This window comes from Phyllobates terribilis, unplaced genomic scaffold, assembly GCF_046119375.1.
Source record: "Phyllobates terribilis strain yellow unplaced genomic scaffold, ASM4611937v1 Scaffold_7__3_contigs__length_470593459, whole genome shotgun sequence".
NCBI lineage: Eukaryota > Metazoa > Chordata > Amphibia > Anura > Dendrobatidae > Phyllobates > Phyllobates terribilis.
In genome coordinates this window covers 114,623,589-114,644,751 of record NW_027362767.1, presented here as the reverse complement: position 1 = coordinate 114,644,751, position 21,163 = coordinate 114,623,589, and the positions used below count along the sequence as shown (strand labels likewise).

Genomic DNA, 21,163 nt, shown 5'->3' with positions numbered 1-21,163 from the left:
CGAGCTGTAATTCTCAGGGTTTCTTTCCGTGGGTCGCCGTTTTCGGCTGGCGTAAGCAATTACCCGTTCTCTCCCCTGCTGGATCTGGGACAGTACGGCTCCTAGCCCAATGTTGCTTGCGTCCGTGTGGAGGATAAAGGGCTGGCTGTAATCAGGGTACGCCAGGATTTCATCCCCTGTGAGGGCCATCTTCAGCTGGCGGAAGGACTCCTCTTCCAGCTTTTCCCATTTGAAGGGTGGCTTCTGGTTTTTGGCCTTCCTGGACTGGCCTATCAGGAGGTCCTGCATATGAGCTGCCTTCTTGGTAAAACCGGGAATGAATCTTCGGTAGTAGCCTACCAACCCGAGGAACTGCCGCACTTCCTTTATGCTGGATGGTCTTGGCCAGTCCTTAATCACTGTGATCTTGTCAGGGTCGGGGGCTACTCCGTCAGCACTCACCACGTGTCCCAGGTACTGTACCTTTGGCTTCAGTAGATGACACTTTGAGGGTTTTACCTTTAGGCCATAGTTTGCCAGGGCTTCAAACACTTCTGCCAGGTGTTCCAGATGGTCCTCATACGTCTTGGAATAGACGATGACGTCGTCCAGGTATAATAGGACCGTCTCGAAGTTCCGGTGTCCCAGACAGCATTCCATCAACCGTTGGAAGGTTCTTGGTGCGTTGCAGAGCCCGAACAGCATACAGTTAAATTCGCTGAGTCCCATCGGGGTGGTGAATGCGGTCTTCTCCCGGTCCGCCTCTGCTACAGGAACCTGCCAGTACCGCTAGTGAGATCCAAAGTAGAGAAGAAGTTAGCAGATTTTAATGCAGCTAAGGACTTTTCTATCCTTGGTAACGGGTACGCATCTTTGTGTGTGATACGGTTGACCTTCCTGTAGTCTACACACATTCTCATGGTGTTGTCTTTCTTTTTCACTAAGACTAGTGGAGCTGCCCAGGGGCTACTGCTGTCCCTGATTACCCCAGCCTCCTTCATGTCTTTTAACATCCCCTTGGCGTGTTGATAGTGTGCAGGGGGTACGGGTCGGTATCTCTCCTTTATGGGAGGATGGTCTCCCGTGGGGATGTGATGTTCTACCCCCTTTACTCACCCGAAGTCCAGCGGGTGTTTACTAAACACTCTCTCGTACTCTTGGACCACCCGATAGACTCCCTGTTTTTGGTGTGAGGGAGTGGAGTCAGTACCCAAATGCAGTTGCTGACACCAGTCCTCCATTGGTTTCTTAGAGCCGTTACCTTCCTCTGGTTGAGATGGAGGCAAGGGTTCCACGGCCTGTACAGAGTTCTGGTTGATGGTGAACAATTTGGCTAGCGTGGCATACCGGGGCAGGAATACTTCTCTCTCCCCGATATTTATGATGCGGACGGGCACCCTCCCATGGCGTACATCGACCACCCCCCGTGCTGTCAAAATGGTGGGCCTACTGTCTGAGTAGACGGGTTCTACCATTGCTTGGTAGTCTCTACCTCTTAGACCAATAGCTGCCCGGCACCAAATCATCATCTCACTTTTTGGGGGCATGGCAATAGGGAACGGGTCACACATTCTCACGCTACCTATCTCACCACCAGATAATTCCACCTGTTGCCTCTTCATCAGTGCCCGGATCTCTTTTTGGAGGACACGCTGCTGGCTGGAACTGGCGTTCTTGGCAACCTGTTGCAAAATAAGAATCACCTCTGCAAGACAGTTTTCGATTACGTTAGTACCTAGGGTTATTTTTGGGTGACTCTCGCGACGGTCAATGTCCACAATGATCAGTCCTTGTGCCTGCAGTTCAACTTTACCGACCTTGATGGTCACTTCTTTAAATCCTATCTGTGGCACGCGCTGACCATTGCTGGCGATAATGCTCAGGTCGTCATCTGGGTAACGGGTTATGTCCGAGTCATTCCAGTACCGCTTGAAGAGCACGTACGGGATGGTGGTGACCTGTGACCCGGTGTCCAGTAGGGCACTCATAGGAATGCCGTCCAGTACCACAGGCAAGACCGGACGTCCCCCTACGTATTTATCACGCCAGTTTGATGGGCCTGATGATCTTATGCCTGGGGGTTGGCCCTCTCTACCCCAGGTTGTGCCCGTTTAAATGACAGTACCTTGCCATATGTCCGGGTTGATTGCAGCGGCGGCAGATGGGTCGTCCGTCCTCGTTGTATCTGTCGCTGGGTCTTCCTCTGGCCGGTGGAGTCCTCCTCAGTCGGCGCCATGGGACGTCCTCCGGTCCGGATGCCAGCTGGATCTTTCCTGGAGAAGAGACCTGTAAAGACTGCACAGTTCTGGTTAGCGCGGCAACGCTCTTAGTCAGCTCTTGGACCTGATGGTGCAGGTCTGTAGCCGGGTCATTGTTCAAAGCCTGCGCATCAGCTCCCACAGGCCCTGCAGAAAAGGGCGCCGCGTCCTGGTGATAAGTGATAGCAGGGCGCCTGTGGGTCACAGCGCCACCTGGTGCAGGTTCTCGGAGCACCCGGATGGCTCTGTCCTTGAACTGTGCAAAGTCCAGGTCAGGGTCCTGTAAGGCCATTGCCCGCAACTGGGTTCGGTGGGCATTGCACAGTAGACCCTCAATAAATTGTTCGGTCAACAGCTTGTCTTCATTTCCCACGCTGTCAGGGTCTGCCTGCTTAATGGCTCTCAGGGCCTCTTGTAGGTTTAGAGCATAGTCTCTTATACTTTCATGTGCCCGTTGTTTGCACCCGTAAAATCTTAGTTTTATCTCGGCTGAGGTTCGGGTGTCAAATGTGTCTTTCAGCCGGGCTAGTATTTCTCTGACAGTCCTCTTCTTCCCAGATGACCAGGACTTTACCTCCCTTTGGGCTGCCCCGATTTACTGGGCCACCAGGATGCTTACTTTTTGCTCTTCCGTGAGGGGGTATACCTGGAAGAGGCTATCCAGTTTTTCCCTAAAGTCACTCAGGGTATGTGACTCCCCTGAGTACTAGGGTAGCCAGGTTGCCCCCGGGATATAGGGCATGGTGAATGGCATGACCGCTGCAGCGGTTGCGCTGGCGGCCGGTGTGGCGGTGGAGCTCCCCTCGGTATCCGACATCCTCCTTCCCCCCTAGTGGACCGTGGCCTACCTTGCGATGCTCTTCTTCCGTAGGCCGCGGCTCCGCAGTCAATCGTCGGGGTAGAGGACCTGGCGTCGGGTCTCGCGCGCTTTCGGCGTCCACGCCCCTCTTCTTCCCGTGCGGCGTCCTGTAGATGGCGTCCGATGGCGGGAAGCAGCTGCGGATGGCGGGAAGACGGCAGAAGACGGCGGGAAACGACCGAAGATGGTGTCCGATGGCGGGAAACGGCTCCGGACGGCGGGAAACTTCGCCACAGGTAAGTATAAAAGTCTTTTTTCAGGCACGCAGTACCCGGTGGTTGCGGGCGCGAAATCCTGCCGACTACGCCAAAGTTGACGCACCCCCTGGGCCTGTGCTGTGCAGGGGATACCCGGAGCCAGATCGCTGGGGGTTGTAGTCCTCCGTGGCTGTGACCCGGTCCGTGCCCAGGGCGGTCAAACCAGTGGCAGTCTGAGTGTGATAACAAATGTCCGACTACGCCACCCGTGGATTGCGGTCAGTGGGGACCGCCGCTGCGCTGCAGACCGCTGAGGCTGATGTTGTATGCGCAGCCAAGTATGGGATAACTCCCCACGGGAGAAGTATTGCCTCAGGGCAGCTAGTGTGAATGATGGGAGTGGTGGTGTGAGCGTCCCAATACTGATGGTGCTGGTGCGGCGATGAAACACAGAGACGTGTGGTGCAGTTCAGGGTCTTTACTGATGGTATAACACAGACCCTCCCGGGAGTATTGGTTAGCAGTAGCGGCCTGGTCAGTCTGTAAGCAAGTAGGATCTCCCCTGGCCAGGTGGAGTTGTAGGCCTCCCCGACTATCTGCACTCTTTCCTGGCTACCTTGCTCTATGTGGGTAGAAGTAGCCCACGTCCCTGAGTATACCGTGTGGTGCTCACCCGTATGGCCGGTGACTTGGGGCCTTCCGTTAGCCTCCGCTTCACGATGGCGGTGCTGGTCCCTTGCTTGTGACCGTGCCTCCGGGCTTCTCTGGCCAGAGGACATGGAATCCCCTGCCGGTTGGATTCTGCTGCTGGACCTGGATGTCCCCACAGCCTCGGACTCCGTGTCCGGGTTTAGTGTCTTCAGCCAAGGCGAGCTTTCTAGCTTCCAGCCTCTGGCACTCGCTCCTGCTCCTACAGAGCTCCTAGTTCTTGCTTTCCCTGTGTCTGCTGTCCTCCAGACCTGACTGCGTCTCTGTCTGGGACTCTCTGACCTAATCCCGCCCCAGACCCAGTTTATAAGGGCAGATTCCTCCCCTCCCAGGTCTGGGCGGGCAGTGTTGCATGCTTAGGGCTCCTGACAAGAGAAACCTCCCACTTGCTCCCAGACATAATACTTCTATTACTGTGGCAACCAGACCCCTGGGGTGCCACATATATTGGTTTCTTTACGTGCAGGATGGGAGTTAGTACTCTTATCCACTAATAACTGATTCCTGGGGGTTTTCTGGACTATAGTTTTTGTTGATTCCAGAAAGGAAGCTTGATAGCCTTTCTCTAAGAATTTATTTGTGAGAATATCTGCCTCCATTTCAAAATCCTGAGGATGTGAACAATTGCGGTGAAGTCTGGTATATTGGCTGCGGGGTATGTTTAATAACCATTGAGGTAAATGGCAGCTGTTCAATGGAATGAAGCTGTTTGCATCCGTGGGTTTTGAATAGGTACGGGTCTGTATTTGTCCTTGGTCTATATATATATTTAGGTCCAAGAAATTAATTTGGTTAGGGCTGGTATGGGATGTGAATTCAAGGTGAAAGTCATTATTATTGATATCTGCCAGAAAATGATTAAGTGAGATTTGGTCTCCTGACCAAATAAATAGGATGTCATCGATAAATCTTTGCCAGAAGACCAGGGGCAGATGGTCGATTGTTCCCATCTGCCCACTTAAAGGTTTGCGTAGCTAGGTGCGAACCTGGTCCCCATAGCAGTGCCCCATTGCTGGGTGTAGTAGTGCCCCTCATGTAGAAAAAAGTTGTGGGTCAGAATGAAATGCATACAATCCTTTAGTAACGAGATTTGTTCTGGTGGGGTCTGGCTCAGGGTCTCTAAAAAATGTGCTGATGCTTCACAGCCTTTGTCGTGCTGTATAACAGTATACAGTGAGGTTATGTCTAGGGTGCCTAGAATATAATTATCCCTCCATACTATTTTATTTAGTAATTGTAGGACGTGTTTTCTGTCCTTGAGATATGATGGAAGTTTCGGAACAATGTCTTGGAGGTGGTGGTCTATAAATCTGGATAAGTTGGAAGTAAGGCACTGTATGCCTGATATAATAGGTCTTCCTGGGGGGTTACAAAGTGATTTGTGAATCTTGGGTAGATAATAAAAGACGGCAGTTTTCGGGTGGGGGATATTGATGTATTTGAACTCCTTTTTATTTATATAACCGGAGTGCAGTCTCTTTAATGTGAGTTTCTTTAGCTCAAGTGAATATGTGACGGTGGGGTCATGTTGTAGAATTTTATAGGTGCGTGTATCGTTCAGGATTCTGGAAGCTTCGTTTTGGTATTGGATCGAGTCCAGAAGTACAATGCCACCACCTTTGTCGGCTGGTCTTATGACAATCTGTTTGTTGTTCTGAAATTGTCGTATGGCTTTATATTCTGATGTTGTCAGGTTGTTCTTAAATTTTGCACATTTTTTATTACTTATGTGGCGTATGTCAGTGATAATATTTTTTTGAAAACTCAATAGGGCTTCTGAATACTCATTTAGGGGGTTGAAGTTGGATTTATTTTTCAGTTCGGTGTGCACATAAGCCTCATTTAGTTTGCCTGTGCCGTAATTTTCTATAATTGGTTCCTTTTTCAAGAAATGGTATTGGGTGTAGGAGGCGCTGTAAAGCTAGTCACTAGCAATGGCAGCGAATTTGTGGACAGGGAACCACGAATGTCCGAGTTTGAACTAAGTCAAGGTAAAAATGTAAAGATATAAATTCGCGCTAATGGTAGTGAGATTGGAGAAAGAAGGGGAGAGATGCTTGGTTAAAAGAATTAGACTTTTATTGAGATACACAGGCGATATAAAATTGCGTGTAAAATAAGGGAATAGTTTAAAAATTGGTGTTAAGTATCACCAAGCTCAATATTGGTGTTAAGTATCACCAAGCTAAATACACACAATGGATAAAAAGGTATTAATAAATAATAAATAAAAAATAAGTAAATGGATAGTTGGATAGTGTCTTGCTTTTCAAGTTGTCAAGGTGCTCAATATGAGTGGTTGATTTTAGGAGACTTGATTGATGGCTCCTTGTGGTAGGCGGAGTGAGGTTAAAGGTAGTGGTACCTGGGATGAAGACAAGCTGGTTAGGGTTTTTTTTTGGGGGTGGGTGAGTGGATGACCAGTGGTCAGTGATATACCAATGGAGTTACCTGCCAGGTAGGTTTGCAGGGGTGGTCCAGAGAGGTCTCAGGGATGTCTCAGGATAGTTGGGGTTTCTGATAGTAGTACCCGTTAGATGGATGCAATACGAGGCTCTGGCTGCAGCAGGACGCTCAGGCTATGCCAGAGGGTCGGCGTCAGTAAGCTAAGGTGGTAGTTGTATTATTATAGGCGGAGTGGTCAGTGGTCACTATTGGCTGGCTGTATAGTATTGGCTAGGTACCTGTCTTGGTGTAGAATTCCAGAGGGGGGTGCAGCAGGAAGCTCTGGCTGACAAGTCTGTGTCAGATAGGACTAGCGGTAGCTGTGCTGAAATTGTAGGGAAATACCTTTTTATCCATTGTGTGTATTTAGCTTGGTGATACTTTTTCAAGAAATGTTTTTTAATTGATAGTTTGCGCGTAAACTGTTTTATGCCAATAAATGCTTGGAATTTCTGAAATTTGGAGGATGGGGCATATTTAAGGCCTTTGTTCAGCAGGGAGATTTCGTTCTGTTTTAGTGAATATTGACTTAAATTAAAGATACCTTTGTTTAGGGTCTTTTGTTCACTTATCTTCTCGGATTGTTTTTTCTTTTTGGCGAGTTTCCCCTCCCCCCCTGGTGCCTCTTTTGGATCTTTTTTTGTGGCCACCTGATAAAAATTTGATCTGCTGGTTCTTTTTCTGACTTGAGGAGGATTACCAGTGGTTTCAACACAAAGTGTTGTGGGGTTTTGAGAGCGGTTACATGTATGTGAGTCAGTCGGGGGGGTTTCGCCATAATCATTGAGGAGATCAAATTTATTCTGGGTGCTAATGGGGGTCGGTGGGGATAGTGATAGTGTTATTAATTGGAGGATTGGGGGTATTAGGTGTGGGGGTAGGTTGATGGTGGGGTGTATCGATGTTAGAATGGTGAGTCAGAGCGGATTCCCCTTCTGAAATAGGATAGGTGGAGAATCTGTCCTCTGAGGTAGGGCTGGTGGCTCCTACCTCATCAATGATTTCATATCTATTATTTTCTTTTTCACAGTATCGCTTGTTAGTTGGAATGGCATCTCTACCGAATTTACGGCATTTCTTGTCAATGATGTCTTTTTCCTTCTTGTTAATCTGATCCCTGATGTTAGTGGATAGGCGAATCACCTCAGGGAAATCCTGATACGGTTTTATTTCATTAAAGAGTTCGGCTATTTTTATTTTACTTTCCATTACTTGTTTTCTCCTTTTGTCGATGATGAATTTTACTGCTTGTTGGGAGAACATTTTGAACATATGTTCCCATTCCAATAGGGTGGCTGGGTCACCTCTATTGCCTGATAGGGGTTTTGAGACAATTAGGCCTCGTGGAATGCTATCATGTGCTAAATATCGTTCCAGCGTAGCTATTTCCCATAGGTCTCTCATTTCTTTTAAAAGGAGTTGTTCTAGTGTTTTAAGAGATTCCTTAATATTATTCATTTTGTCATTGTCTGGTGGACAAGATTGTTGGTGATGTGGTATGTAGAAACATTTTTGGATATTCAGGATGCGTGATTTCCTGTCGCTCCAGAGGTCTGCCATTGTTTTACACAAGGGTTTGTGGAGAGAAGAAGGATTAGTATAAACCTACTGTGCTGCCTCTGTGGTGGTTAAAAAGTAAATGCAGGAGAATATAAAAAGACAGTGGCGCTGGTAGGTGGTCGATTAGGCTGGCTGCAAATTCAGAACAAGAGCCACTACTTGTCCAGATGGAGCCAAAAGGATCCCAAAGTAGATATGTAAATAGGTAAATTTGCGCTGCACTAAGGACCGGGATTGGGGAAGATCTCTCACTGATAAAATAAGTGCGCTGAATTTAAGTTGGTCAATGCATATAATTAAAAAGATTAGTTTATTAGATATAAATGAGAGTTAACAATAAAAGGATAAAAGCATAAAATTAGGATCATATGATTTAGAGTAAAACAGTAGATATAAGGGTAAGGTCCCAGTTGAGATCCAATATGATCCGGTTGTTTTAGAGGGGTACGCCTTGCTTTGTACTTAAGATCTCTCCCAGGCAAAGATTTCAAAAGAGTCAGGTTTAAGAATGTGCGGATCAAGCTCTTTTGAAGAAGCACCAAGAATTTGGTAACCATAGGCGCAGTGGTCAGCCTAGAAAACTTAGTGTAGCAGGTGAAAAACACATTATGATTGCTTATATCCCGTAAAAATCTGAAGATGTCCAGCAGTGCCATCAGAGAAGAACAGACAGTGGGACCCGGCTTTTTGCCGGCACCAGTTGTCACGTAGATCATGTTTTATGCAATCTTCCAGTAGGAGAATATATACAAGTTTGTGTATTTTATACAAATTCTGACATTTGTGAATCGGAATGTGCTGGGATTGATTCCTGGCCGGGAGCACATGGATATTCTGAAAAAAATCCTTGCTCCAGCAAAACAGGTGAATGATTCCAAAAATAAGACACAGTACTTGTGACCGTTATAGGGATTGGAGTCTTAAGAATTATAAAGGAAATAAAACAGTGTTTTTTTCTGACACAATACAGTTGTAACTACTATCAGGTAGTGGATGTAATTAGGAAACATTTCTTGATTTTACATACAGATCCTGTCCTTACACAAATATAGAAAATGGCTGTAAATTTGTATCCAAAAGAGGTTTAACAATCAGCAATAATGTGTCTCCAAGCAACAGGTTCCTTTTTTTAATTGGGTAAGAAAATACAATTGTAATAAAACAATTTTGAGGCTTAAGTACACAAAACAGTACTGCTCATATGTGAATGTGTAGCACCCCGAGGGCTCGGTTGCTACAGAGGTATTGCACCTCATCCAGATGTGCGATATCTCACTTCCAGGTAAGGATGGAGTGTGGATCAGGACCCTGACACCTGCATGCATTACACCACATTTCCAGGGGGCAGGGCGACCGATATGCTCCAAGTAGAGCACGACAGTCCCTGTCCCTGGCTGGAGTGGGGGGAGGGAACACCGAGGAAGGGGGGACCCTGTAGTGCATAGGAGGGAGAGGGCTGTTCCTGGTTGCACCTAGAGGGAGGTATAAAAGGTGGGCACCATCTTAGTTTAGAGAGTCAGTTCAGACAGAGGAGAAGAGAGAGCAGGAGGTGGAGCCGAGGCTCTGCATGGGCTCTGCTCCGCAGGCAGGCCTAAGAGAGAGGCCGGAGCCTGGAGGAAGCAGAAGGAAGGAGAAGGAAGGAAGAGAAGAGGAGGAGGCTCCAGGAACAAGGAACGAAGGGACCCCAGGGGTGTGGACCGGCGAGTCGTCACCGCATGCCCGAATCTACCTGCGTAGGGGGGTCAGGCCAAAGGGGGAAAATGGTCCCCGAAACTAGTGGAGGCGGGGAACTACCCTCAGCTAGAAACCGGAGGCTGTGACATTTCATGTGTTTCAGCCCCTCGCTACACCCGCTAGGAAGGCACCATATAGGGTCAGGGAAACTGGCGCCAAGGTTTACCAGAGAAGGCCCGAGGCAGCCGGACAGAAGCGAGGTCACTGGAGGGTATGACAGGCCAGAGAAAGGACACACAAAGGGGGTCCTGTGAAACGCTCCAAAGTTATCTGGGAGTAGGCCGAGCCCCTCACCTGGTGAGCACAGTGCGACGAGGGACGTTATGACCAGCTGTAGTAACGTGGATAAAGAACTGTGAGTAAATACCCTAGACTGCATTACAGGACTCTGTGTCGTTACTGCTGCTCCCGCGCACCATCACCCCCAACATCTGCACTTGCTGCCCTGAGGCTATACTCTTCCCATGGGGAGTTATACTATCCTCCGCTGCCCTCCCAACACCAGCCTCAGCGGTCTGCCCTGCAGCGGCGGTTCATTCTGACCACAATCCACGGGTGGCGTAGTCGGACATTCGGTATATAGACCGCCATTTGAATTGACCACCCTGAGCCATGGGACCGGGTCCCCGCCACACGAGGACTACAACCCCCAGCATCCGCAACAGGTCCGGTTCCGGGTATCCCCACACACGCGCGGCCCAGGGGGCGCATCAAATGCCATATAGATTCATTTGAAAATTGTGCTAGTAAGTTCATTGTCTACCTGATAAACAGTGAAGTCATAACATATACTGTATGTTGGTCCATCAAGGTCATTGTGTAAATGGATAGAGGAGCAGATTTACAATGTCCAAAATCCCAAAAGAAGTGTGGCAGGAGCATGAAGACACATTATGCCACCCCACAACTTACATCAATCCTTGGAGTAGGACCAATGTGACATTGCTTCTTGAAGGCCTCTTTACCAACACAGTCCAGATGGAGACTGGAGGCTGGAGTGAAGCAACAGAGGCTGGAATTGTGGTCTATTCTCTATCGGTGAGTCCCACTTTTATCCTGGACGCAATGATAGCTGCAGACTATGCGCTTCATACAGCTGTCAAAATCCACTCCAAACCTGACATTGTCAAGTCAAAAGGATGCAAAAAAACATGTAGGAACCTTGCAAAAATGCTTAAAACTATCTTCAAATCACTTCAAAAACTGAGTTAGATCTGAAAATCTTATCCAAAAAATACATGGAATATTGATTTCTCTAAAAAAAAACAAAAACATACCGGATTTTTCTGCCACACACAAAGTCTCTGTGAACATCCCCATAACGCACACTAAGTGATGGCACCTCCACCCCTCGCCTTGCACTTCAGCAATGAAAATGATATCAAAAGTAGGCTATGAAAAAGTAGGGGCCTGTTCCTGGTATAGAGTGAGGAGTAATTGCCCATGCAATGTGACTGCCTTTACAATGTTATGAAAACTTAGATGACTGTAGGTCCTTAAAGGAGATGTCTGGGAATATGGTATTGCTCATCTATGAATAGGTCCTCCATATCAGAAGGATGGGGGTCCACTTTCCAGCACCCCCAGTAATCAGCTGTTATCAGCTACTAGGAATTTATCTTCAGAACCTCAAAGCACGTTCTACACATTGAATGTAGTTGATATGTTCAACTCCTTTCTATGTCTGCATCTGGCTTCGGCCTGACCTTAAAAGAGCTGATCGGTGGGGGTGCCTTAAGTTGGACCACCCACCTTCTATGATCATTAATATCATGTGCCCAGACAACTCATTTTAGTGTATTTCTCCCTGTTAAAGCCTTATATTTATATCAGCACTTACTTGGCTTCCTCCATGTTCTGTATCAACGTAACGAGGCATGTGGAAACGAGAGTAAAGGATCTCCTGTCCATCATCAACAGGGGCCTGAAGCAAATGTCGGAAATTCTCAAACTCAGACATATCTTGATAGCCTGCTTTCCTCCACTGTGCAATAGTCTTGATTAAACCAGGACAAGGAGAATAAGTTAACCAAAAATATTAACAATATGAATTAAACACAAAACTGATAGATGCAAAAATATTCCAATACTGCATATGACAAGAGTCAAACTTACCTCACCATGATAAATAAGGATCTGGAAAAATGTGTCCATCAGAAGGATCCTATCTGGTAGAATGCTGGTGCTATCGAGCAATACAGGCTGTAAAAACAAGGAATCATTTATTTGCATGAATGAGTTTTCAAGAAACTTGATACATTACATATACAGTGTATATTAAAGATGCACTCCTGTTAATTTTTTTACTAAATGTGTGTATATATGCAGGTAATGTAGTGTGAGTGTATTAATATACTCGCCTATCGCCACCTTCCCCAGCTTCCAATTGCATTCTGCTCCTCTTCTCAGTGATGTCGCCAATCGCCACCTTCTGCGGTATTCAGCTTACAGATCCGTTCTGCTCCTCTTCTCAGCGACGTCACTTCATACTTCAGACTCTCCGGCTTATTCCATCTCTATGTATGAGACAGAACTCTCTTTTATAAAGGAAGCATTCTGACACTCCATAGGCTTACATTGTAAAAGCCACTTCCGTGTCACGCAGAGCTCAATGTGAGCCGGAGAGCTTGCAGAGCAGTAACATCACTGAGAATAGGAGCGGAACGGCGCTGGAGGCCAGAGAAGGTGGCTTTAGGTGAGTATATTAGCACACAAACTACACTACATACACAGATTTAGTTAAAAAAAAAACTTCATGGGAGGGCTTCTTTAAAACAGTGTCACACACCTGTCCCAAGTCTGGACTCTGCTTCCTACACCCCAGATGCGCTAAACTTTCTTGTTCTGCATGTTGAGCTTTGCAAGTATCCTGACGTGCTCCCATGTGTTGAATTTCCTAGGCCTATATAAGGCCTACCAATAAACACACCCTGTGTCTTGGTATTAAGAATTTTACTTTGTCTATGCACAGCTCCCTGTCTCTGGTCTCCAGGATGTCTCCTGTCTGCCTGCAGCTTCCAGAACCTCTGTTACTTGTTCAAAGTCTTCTATGGCATCTGCTGTCTGCGTTCACCAGGATGTCTCCTCTCTGCCTGTGGCTTCCAGTACCTCTGCTATCTGTCTGCATTTCCTGCGTGTTTCAACTGCCTGCTGCACTGATGCCTGTGACCCCTACAGTCCTGCTCATCGTTATTGGCACCCATGAAGTTTAAGTACATAATGTGGAATACCTCCTGAAAAAAATGAATCAAGTGAAACAGTATTTTTGTATACAGACTCGTGTTTAATACAAAAGAGCAAATGATAAACAATAATTTAAAACAAAAACCAATGGGAGGGAAGATAGGAAAACCTAAAGCTTGCTGTGTCACTGGTATTGCCACCCTTTACATTAATTTAGTATGGAAACACTCGCCTATGGAAAATCACAAGTGAGATTTACCTGTGATTAATTGTCGGTGCCCATGTGACATGAATTAGCCAATGAATGATGACTTCAGTGTTTTAAAAATGGTAGGTCCTTTCCTTTGTCACAATGGTGAAGACAATGGAGCTGTTTGAAGACATCAGAACTGCTATTATTAGCAAACACAAAACTTCCAAAGGATATAAGGCCATCTCCAACGACCTTGGTATCCCAGTTTCAACAGTGCGCAATGTTATTAAGTTTGCCAAGCATGGAACCGTCAAGAACCTCTCTGGACGTGGGGGAAAAAGGAAAATTGACGAGCTGTCTTTGAAGGTTGGTGCGAATGGTGGAAAAAAAACACCATGTCAAACATCCAAAGACCTGAAGACCAACCTGGAACGGTCTGGGGTCGTGGTTTCAACAAGTAACATACGCCGCACACTAAACTGAGCAGAGCTTTATGAGCGAAGAGCAAAGAAGAAACCATAGCTGAAGAAAAGGCATAAAAAGGAACGACCGATCTTTGCCAAAGAGTACCTTGACAAAGCACAATCCTTCTGGAAAAATGTTCTGTGGACAGATGAAACAAAAATAGAGCTTTTTGTCAATGCAAAGCAACAGTTTGTTTACAGATGGAGCAATGGGAAGCTTATAAGGAATAGAACACATTACCAACAGTCTAGCATGGTGGAGGATCCATAATGCTGTGGGGTTGCTTTGTTGTGTCTGGTATTGGAGGCCTTGACTGTATCACAGGAATCATGAAATCAGATAATTATCAAGACATTTTAGAATGAAATGTCCTACCCAGTATAAGAAAACTTGGTCATGGGTCCTCCAGCAAGACAATGACCCAAAGCAAACATCCAAAAGTACATAGGAATGGTTGAAAAGGAAAAAATGGATTGTTTTAAAATGGCCAGAAATGAGTCCCAACTTCAATCCCATTAAAAATCTGTGGTGAGCTGAAATCTGCCATTGGGAAAAAGATCCCTGCAAACATTCAAGAGTTGAACAAACTGCAAAGGAGGAGTGGGAAAAAATTCCAGCTGGGAAGTGCAAGAAGCTGATAGATGGCTACAAGAAACATTTGGAGGCTGTCAGCAATGCCAAAGGGGATGCAACCAAGTATTAATTAGGGATGCTTTTATTGCTGCAAAAGCTGTTTATTCAGTTTCTTCTTTGAAATTGCAACATGGAAGTTGAAAAACAATGTTTTATTGTTGCATTACTTAGAACCACTAATTAAAAAATCCTGAGAACATAACTTTGGTATATTTCCATTTATTTCTGAAAATATTGTACAGTCTATGAAAAAATGAATGGGTGCCAATAATGGTGAGCAGCATTGTATGACCACCCGGACCTTGGTCTTCGAGGATCCACCTCACCTAGTGAGCACTTGACAAGCAGATCCATCACCAGATTTCCTAATACAAAACTGCATACATTACTGAATAGATTACCTAAACGTTATAAGATGATGTATGCCAGAACGGCTGCATAATCTTTTATGAAAGTTTAATATGTTCTCTGCCCACTGAACCTGACTGACCGTGTCCATCTGCTGCTGCTGAAATCTCACACTGCTAAGTACAAGCTGCAGTTGTCTGTCAGGTTGGGTGGGTGGAGTGTGCATATGTGTCACCCCAGGCCTGGATGCCACAAATATTCAAGGCTGTGTCTGAGAGCAGGAGGGAGGTTCCCTGGTCAGGGACAATTAGCATACAGCACCTCCTGTCCCAGGCCAGTAGGGGGAGCTGGCTGCCCCTATATAAGCTGGAACTGGGGGCCGGGTTAGAGAGAACTGGACGACCAAGCTCAGGACTGAGACTAGTCCCAGAGAAGGAGGGACAGTTCAGCTGTAGCCGAGGAGTCCGTGAGGCAGAGGAGAAACTGCAAGCCAGGGACAGAGGCGACGAGAGCCGGTCCTGGCTGAGAGAAGCACACAACCGGACATTGGGGTCCGAGGCTGTCAGGGTTGCAAGCCCAGCAGCAGAGAACCAACCCGCGAGGGATTTCAGGTCCAGCCTGGAGTCTCCGCCACACAGAGGGACCAGTACAGCAAGGAGAAGCAAAAGGTACCCAAGGCCCAAGTCGCAAGCCATACAGGCGAGGAGTACACGGCCAGCTCAGGGACGTGGGCTATTACACCACGAAAAGGGGGATAGTCAGCAAGAGCATAGAGAGAACGGTAGGCCTACACACTCACCCTGACCAGTGGGGCTCGCCCGAATGCTCTCAGATACCCAGGCCCATTCCTACCCGGTACTCCTGTTGGGTCATTAATAATACCTACAATAAAGACCCTGGACTGTTTGAAGCGGACTCTGAACTCTTACTATTGCGGCCTGCACTATCACCCCTAGCATTCACATACGCTGCCCTGAGGCTACACTCTTCCTGTGGGGAGTTATCCTATCCCTGTGCTGCACACCAACACCAGCCTCAGCGGTCTGCCTTGCAGCAGCGGTTATCTCTGACCGCAATCCATGGGTGGCGTAGTCGGACATTCATAACTCTATAAATAGACTGCCACAGCATGAGTCACGGGATCGGGTTGCCACTACTAACCCCAGCTTCGCACAGAAGCCCGGTTCCAGGTGCCCCACGGCCCAGGGAGCGAGTCAGTTTTGGCGTAGTCGGCAGGATTGTGACCAATCCGCCACAAACGGGTATTGCGTGGCTGAAAAAGATTTTATACTTACCTGAGTGAAGTTTCCCGCCATTCGGAGCCGTTTCCCGCCATCTTCAGCCGTTTTCCCGCCATCGGACGCCATCTTCGGGACGCTGCGCGGGAAGAAGAGGGGCGTGGACGTCAAAAACGCGCGAGACTTGAAGCTCCGCCCTACGCTGAGACGCTGCGCAAGGTCCTGGAAGGAGAGAGCGACGCTGACGTCACCAGGACGCGACGCAAGGTCCTCGCCCAGAGCAGCGCTAGCGGAACCGCGGCCTACAGAAGAGGATCGTCGGAAGGTAGGCCACGGTTAACTAGGTGGGAGGAAGATGTCGGACGCGGAGGGACCCTCTATCACCAGCGTAGCCGCTGCAGCTGTGATGCCGTTTTCCATGCCCTATATCCCCGGAACGGCCTGGCTGCCACAGTATGCCGTCGAGTCGCATACCTTGGGCGACTTTAAAGAAAGACTGTATAGCTTATTCAAAGTTTATCCCCTGACAGAAGAACAAAAAGTAAGCATACTGATAGGGCAGTTAATTGGTGCGGCCCAGCGGGAGGTAAAGTCTTGGACAGCTGAAGAGAAAAGGACTGTAAGGGGGTTCTGACCCATTTACGGGACCCCTTTGACACCCGTACCTCAGCAGAAATCAAAATGCGGTTCTATGGCTGTAAGCAGCGAGCCCAAGATAGTATCAGAGACTATGCCTTAAACCTGCAAGAAGCCCTGGGAGCAATTAAACAAACTGACCCTGGCAGCGTGCAAGACACCGATAAACTGTTGACTGACCAGTTCATAGAAGGTCTGCTGTCCAGCACCCAGAGGACTCAACTGCACCTCATGGCCCTACAGAACGCCGATTTGACTTTTGCACAGTTCAAAGATAGGGCCATCCGGGTTCTCCAAGAACCCGCACCAGGTGGCGCTGTAGCTTCCCGGCGCCCTGCCATCACTTACCACCAGGGGGCGGCGCCCTGCCCCGCAGACCTTGTGGGGGCTGATGCACAGGCCCTAAATCCATCCCAGCCTGCAAACCTGCACCATCAGGTCTAGGAATTAACAAAGAGTGTTGCTGCATTGACCAGGACCATACAGTCGTTACAGATGGACCCGTCAGGACCAATCAAGCTGGCTTCCAGTCCGGAGGATGTCCCGTGGTGTCAACAAAGGAGGATCCCGTCGTTCAGAGTGAGACCCGCCGACCGTTACACTGAGGATGGACAGCCGATTTGCCGCTGTTGCAGCCAGCCAGGACACATAGCCAGGTACTGTACTTTAAATGGGTCCGACCTGGGGCAGAGGGCCAACCCCCAGGCATAAGGTCACCAGGCCCGTCTAATTGGCGCGATAATTAAGTGGGGGGACGCCCGGTCTTAACCGTAGTGCTGGACGGTATTCCCATGAGTGCACTGCTGGACACCGGGTCTCAAGTGACTACCATCCCCTAAGTACTTTTCAAGCGGTACTGGAGTGACGCTGATATAACCCGTTATCCAGACGATGACTTAAGCATGATCGCCAGCAATAGCCAACCCGTGCCGCAGGTGGGGTTCAGAGAGATGACCATCAAGATTGGTAAGGTTGAACTGCCGGCACAGGGAGTGATCATTGTGGACATTGACCGTCGAGATAGTCACCCTAAAATAACCTTGGGTACTAATGTGATTGAAAACTGTCTTTCAGAAGTAATTGTAATTTTGCAGCAGGTGGCGATGAATGCGAGCTTCAGTCAACAGAGGGTCCTCCAGAAAGAGATAAGAGCCCTGATGAGACAGCAACAGGTAGAACTGTCTGGTGGTGGGATCGGTAGCGTGAGGATGAGCGACCCGTTCCCCCTTGCCATGCCTCCCAAAAGTGAAATGATGATCTGGTGTCGGACTGCAATCGGGTTAAGAGGGAGAGACTACCAAGCCATGGTAGAACCCGTGAACTCAGACAGCAGGCCCACCATTTTGACAGCCCGGGGGGTGTCAAAATGGTGGGCCTGCTGTCCGCCATGGAAGGGTGCCCGTCCGGATCTTAAACATTGGGGAAAGGGAAGTACACCTGCCCCGGTACGCTACACTAGCCAAATTGTTTGCCGTTGAACACAGTGCTATCAGGGTGGTGGAACCCTTGCCTCCATCTTCCCCGGTGGAGGGTAATGGCTCCCAGAAACACAAGGAGGACTGGTGCCAGAAACTCCATGTGGGTGCTGACTCTACTCCCCTGCACCAAAAACAAGGAGTCTTCCGGGTGGTTCAGGAGTACGAGAGAATCTTTAGTAAGCACCCGCTAGACTTCGGCCGAGTAAAGGGAATGGAACACCACATCCCCAAGGGGAGCCACCCACCAATAAAAGAGAGACATAGACCTGTACCCCCTGCACATTATCAGAACGCAAAGGGCATGCTGAGAGAAATGAAAGAAGCTGGGGTCATTAGAGATAGCTGTAGCCCCTGGGCAGCTCCCTTAGTTTTGTTAAAAAAGAAAGACTGTACCATGAGAATGTGCGTGGACTATAGAAAGGTCAATCGTATCACCCATAAAGACGCGTACCCGTTACCTAGGATAGAGCAGTCTTTGACCGCACTAAAATCAGCTAATTTCTTCTCTACTTTGGACCATACTAGCGGGTCCTGGCAGGTTCCTGTGGCAGAGGCTGACAAGGAGAAGACCGCCTTCACCACCCCGATGGGATTAAGCGAGTTTAACTGTATGCCATTCAGGCTCTGCAACGCACCCGGGACCTTCCAAAGGCTGATGGAATGCTGTCTAGGGCACCGAAACTTCGAGACGGTCCTCCTTTACCTGGACGACGTGATTGTCTATTCGAAGACTTACGAGGACCATCTAAAGCACCTGGCCGAGGTGTTCGAGGCCCTGGCAGGCTTTGGCATGAAAGTGAAACCCTCCAAGTGCCATCTGTTAAAGCCGAAGGAACAGTACCTAGGACACGTGGTGAGTGCAGAAGGAGTAGCCCCCGACCCCGACAAGGTCACAGTAATCAAGAGCTGGCCAAGAAGTTAGGCAGTTCCTCGGGTTGGTAGGCTACTACGAAAGGTTCATCCCCGGGTTCACAAAGATGGCAGCTCCAATGCAGGACCTCCTGATAGGCCAGTCTAAATCCAGAAGTCAGAAGCCACCCTTCAAGTGGGACAAGCCGGAACAGGAGTCCTTCCGCCAGCTGAAGATGGCCTTCACGGGGAATGAGATCCTGGCCTACCCTGATTATGGCAGCCTTTTATCCTTCACACCGATGCCAGTAATGTGGGGCTAGGAGCCGTACTGTCCCAAAACCAACAGGGCAGGGAACAAGTGATAGCGTATGCCAGCCGGAAGCTGAGGCCCACTGAAAGAAACCCGGAGAATTACAGCTCCTTCAAGCTAGAATTCTTGGCAGTGGTGTGGGCCGTCACAGAATGGTTTAAGCATTACCTGGCCTCCGCAAAGTTCATTGTGTACACGGACAACAACCCACTGACACACCTGGACAATGCAAGACTAGGTGCCCTAGAACAGCGGTGGATGGCCCAGCTATCAAATTATGACTTCACAATCAAGTACCGGGCGGGCAGAACCAACACCAACGCAGACGCCCTATCAAGAATGCCCCACCTACCCGAAGGAGAAGAGGATTCGGAAGAGCTGGAGGAAGTAGAGCTCCCTGCGTTCCACTGGTATGGGGCCACTCAGTATTCTCACCGGGTAAGAGACAAAGACCTAACCACCGTCATGTTCAACCCCTTACCCCACCACGGCTGGGCTGAAACACAAGATAGTAACCCTGCAATATGCCTGGTGAAAGACATGTCAACCCAGGCAGACGCTAGCCCTGGCCCGGACGCTCCCGAGGAAGTCAAGCAGTTATGGAAGGAGAAAAGCAGGCTATTCCTCTACGAAAGTAAGCTGTGCAGAAGGCTTGTCAACCACCGGATGCACGAGCTGACCTGGCAGGTACTGGTCCCAAGACGAGATGCAGCAATGGTCCTGGAGGCCTACCATGACAGAGCGGGACACTTCGGGTGGAAGAAACTGGAGTTCCTACTGAGAGAGCGGTTCTACTGGGTCGGTATGAGAGGGGCCATAGAGAAGTGGTGCAGGGACTGCGGCCCATGTCACCTCAGAAGGAAGGACCGTACTAGCCAGAAGACACCCTTGAGGCCCATCGTCACCAGACAGCCTCTTGAGCTGGTAGCTCTGGACCATGTGAAGTTGGCTCCAAGCCGGTCCGGCTACATCTATGCCCTCACGATTGTGGACCATTACTCCCAGTTCTTGGTGGTGGTCCCGGTTAAAGACTTGACAGCCCAAACGGCGGCCAGAGCCTTCCAACAACACTTCTGCCGTCCACACGGGTATCCGGAACAGGTCTTGACAGATTACGGCGTTTGATTCGGCTGTAGGAAGATTCGGACAACGCCTTACCACCCGCAAACCAACGGGCTGTGTGAGAAAATGAATAATATCGTCATTGATCTCCTCAAGACGTTGCCCCTGGAAGAACGCAGCCTGACCTGATTGACTTATACAACCATATCCCGGTGAATGCTACAAATTGCACCCCGGCTTACCTGATGCGAGCAAGACCAGGTAAGCTGCTGGTAGACCTGGAGATGGGAGTCCTGACACCCGAGGACACATCCCCAGATGCGGACTGGGATACGGAACGGAGGCTACAGTACAAGAAGGTACAGGAGAGTGTGGAGAGGAGTCTGGCTCAAGCGAGAGAAAAGCAGGAGAGGCTCTTCAACGAACACGCCCCTGCTGGTCCCCTGGAACCTGGTGAGCAAGTCCTGAAGCGGAAGAGAAGGCTTCACAAGCTGGATGACCAGTGGGAGAGTGACCCGTACACAGTACTGCAGTCCGACCACAACAACCCGAAGGTATGTGTAATTACCAAGGACGGAGGAGAAACTACTAGCACCATCTCCAGAGACCACCTAAAAAGGTGCCCCGAGCAACTGCAGAGCCAAGTGAAGATCAAGATGACCTTGAGCCCGCAGTGGACAAGGAAGAAATGGTCAGCACCGTTCTCGGAGAGTTCCCCCGGACCTGGACTCGAATAAACGACGCAATAGTGGTACCCGTCCTACACTTCCTTCAGCCATCCCAGCCGGAGCCTACAGGAGAGCAGGAAGAACAAGGAGAACAAGCAGCCCCAGAGGCAGAAGAACCCATGCCAGCAGCCCAGGAGAGTCAACCCTCTGTTGACAGTGAGCCTGCCATGCCTGCGGTAAGTCAAAGGACCCGCAGACAGCTGCCTGCACTACCTGAAAACCCAGCTAGTAGCTGTACCCTAAATGATAGTGGGGAAAGCCAGGTTAGACCACCACCAGACAGTGGGTTACGCAGGT

General features: G+C 48.9%; 1 pseudogene; it reads right to left on the bottom strand.

Annotated features, from left to right (window-relative positions):
• LOC141155387 (protein transport protein Sec23A-like) overlaps positions 1–21,163 on the bottom strand; it is a 75,358-nt pseudogene that overhangs the window by 36,239 nt on the left and 17,956 nt on the right.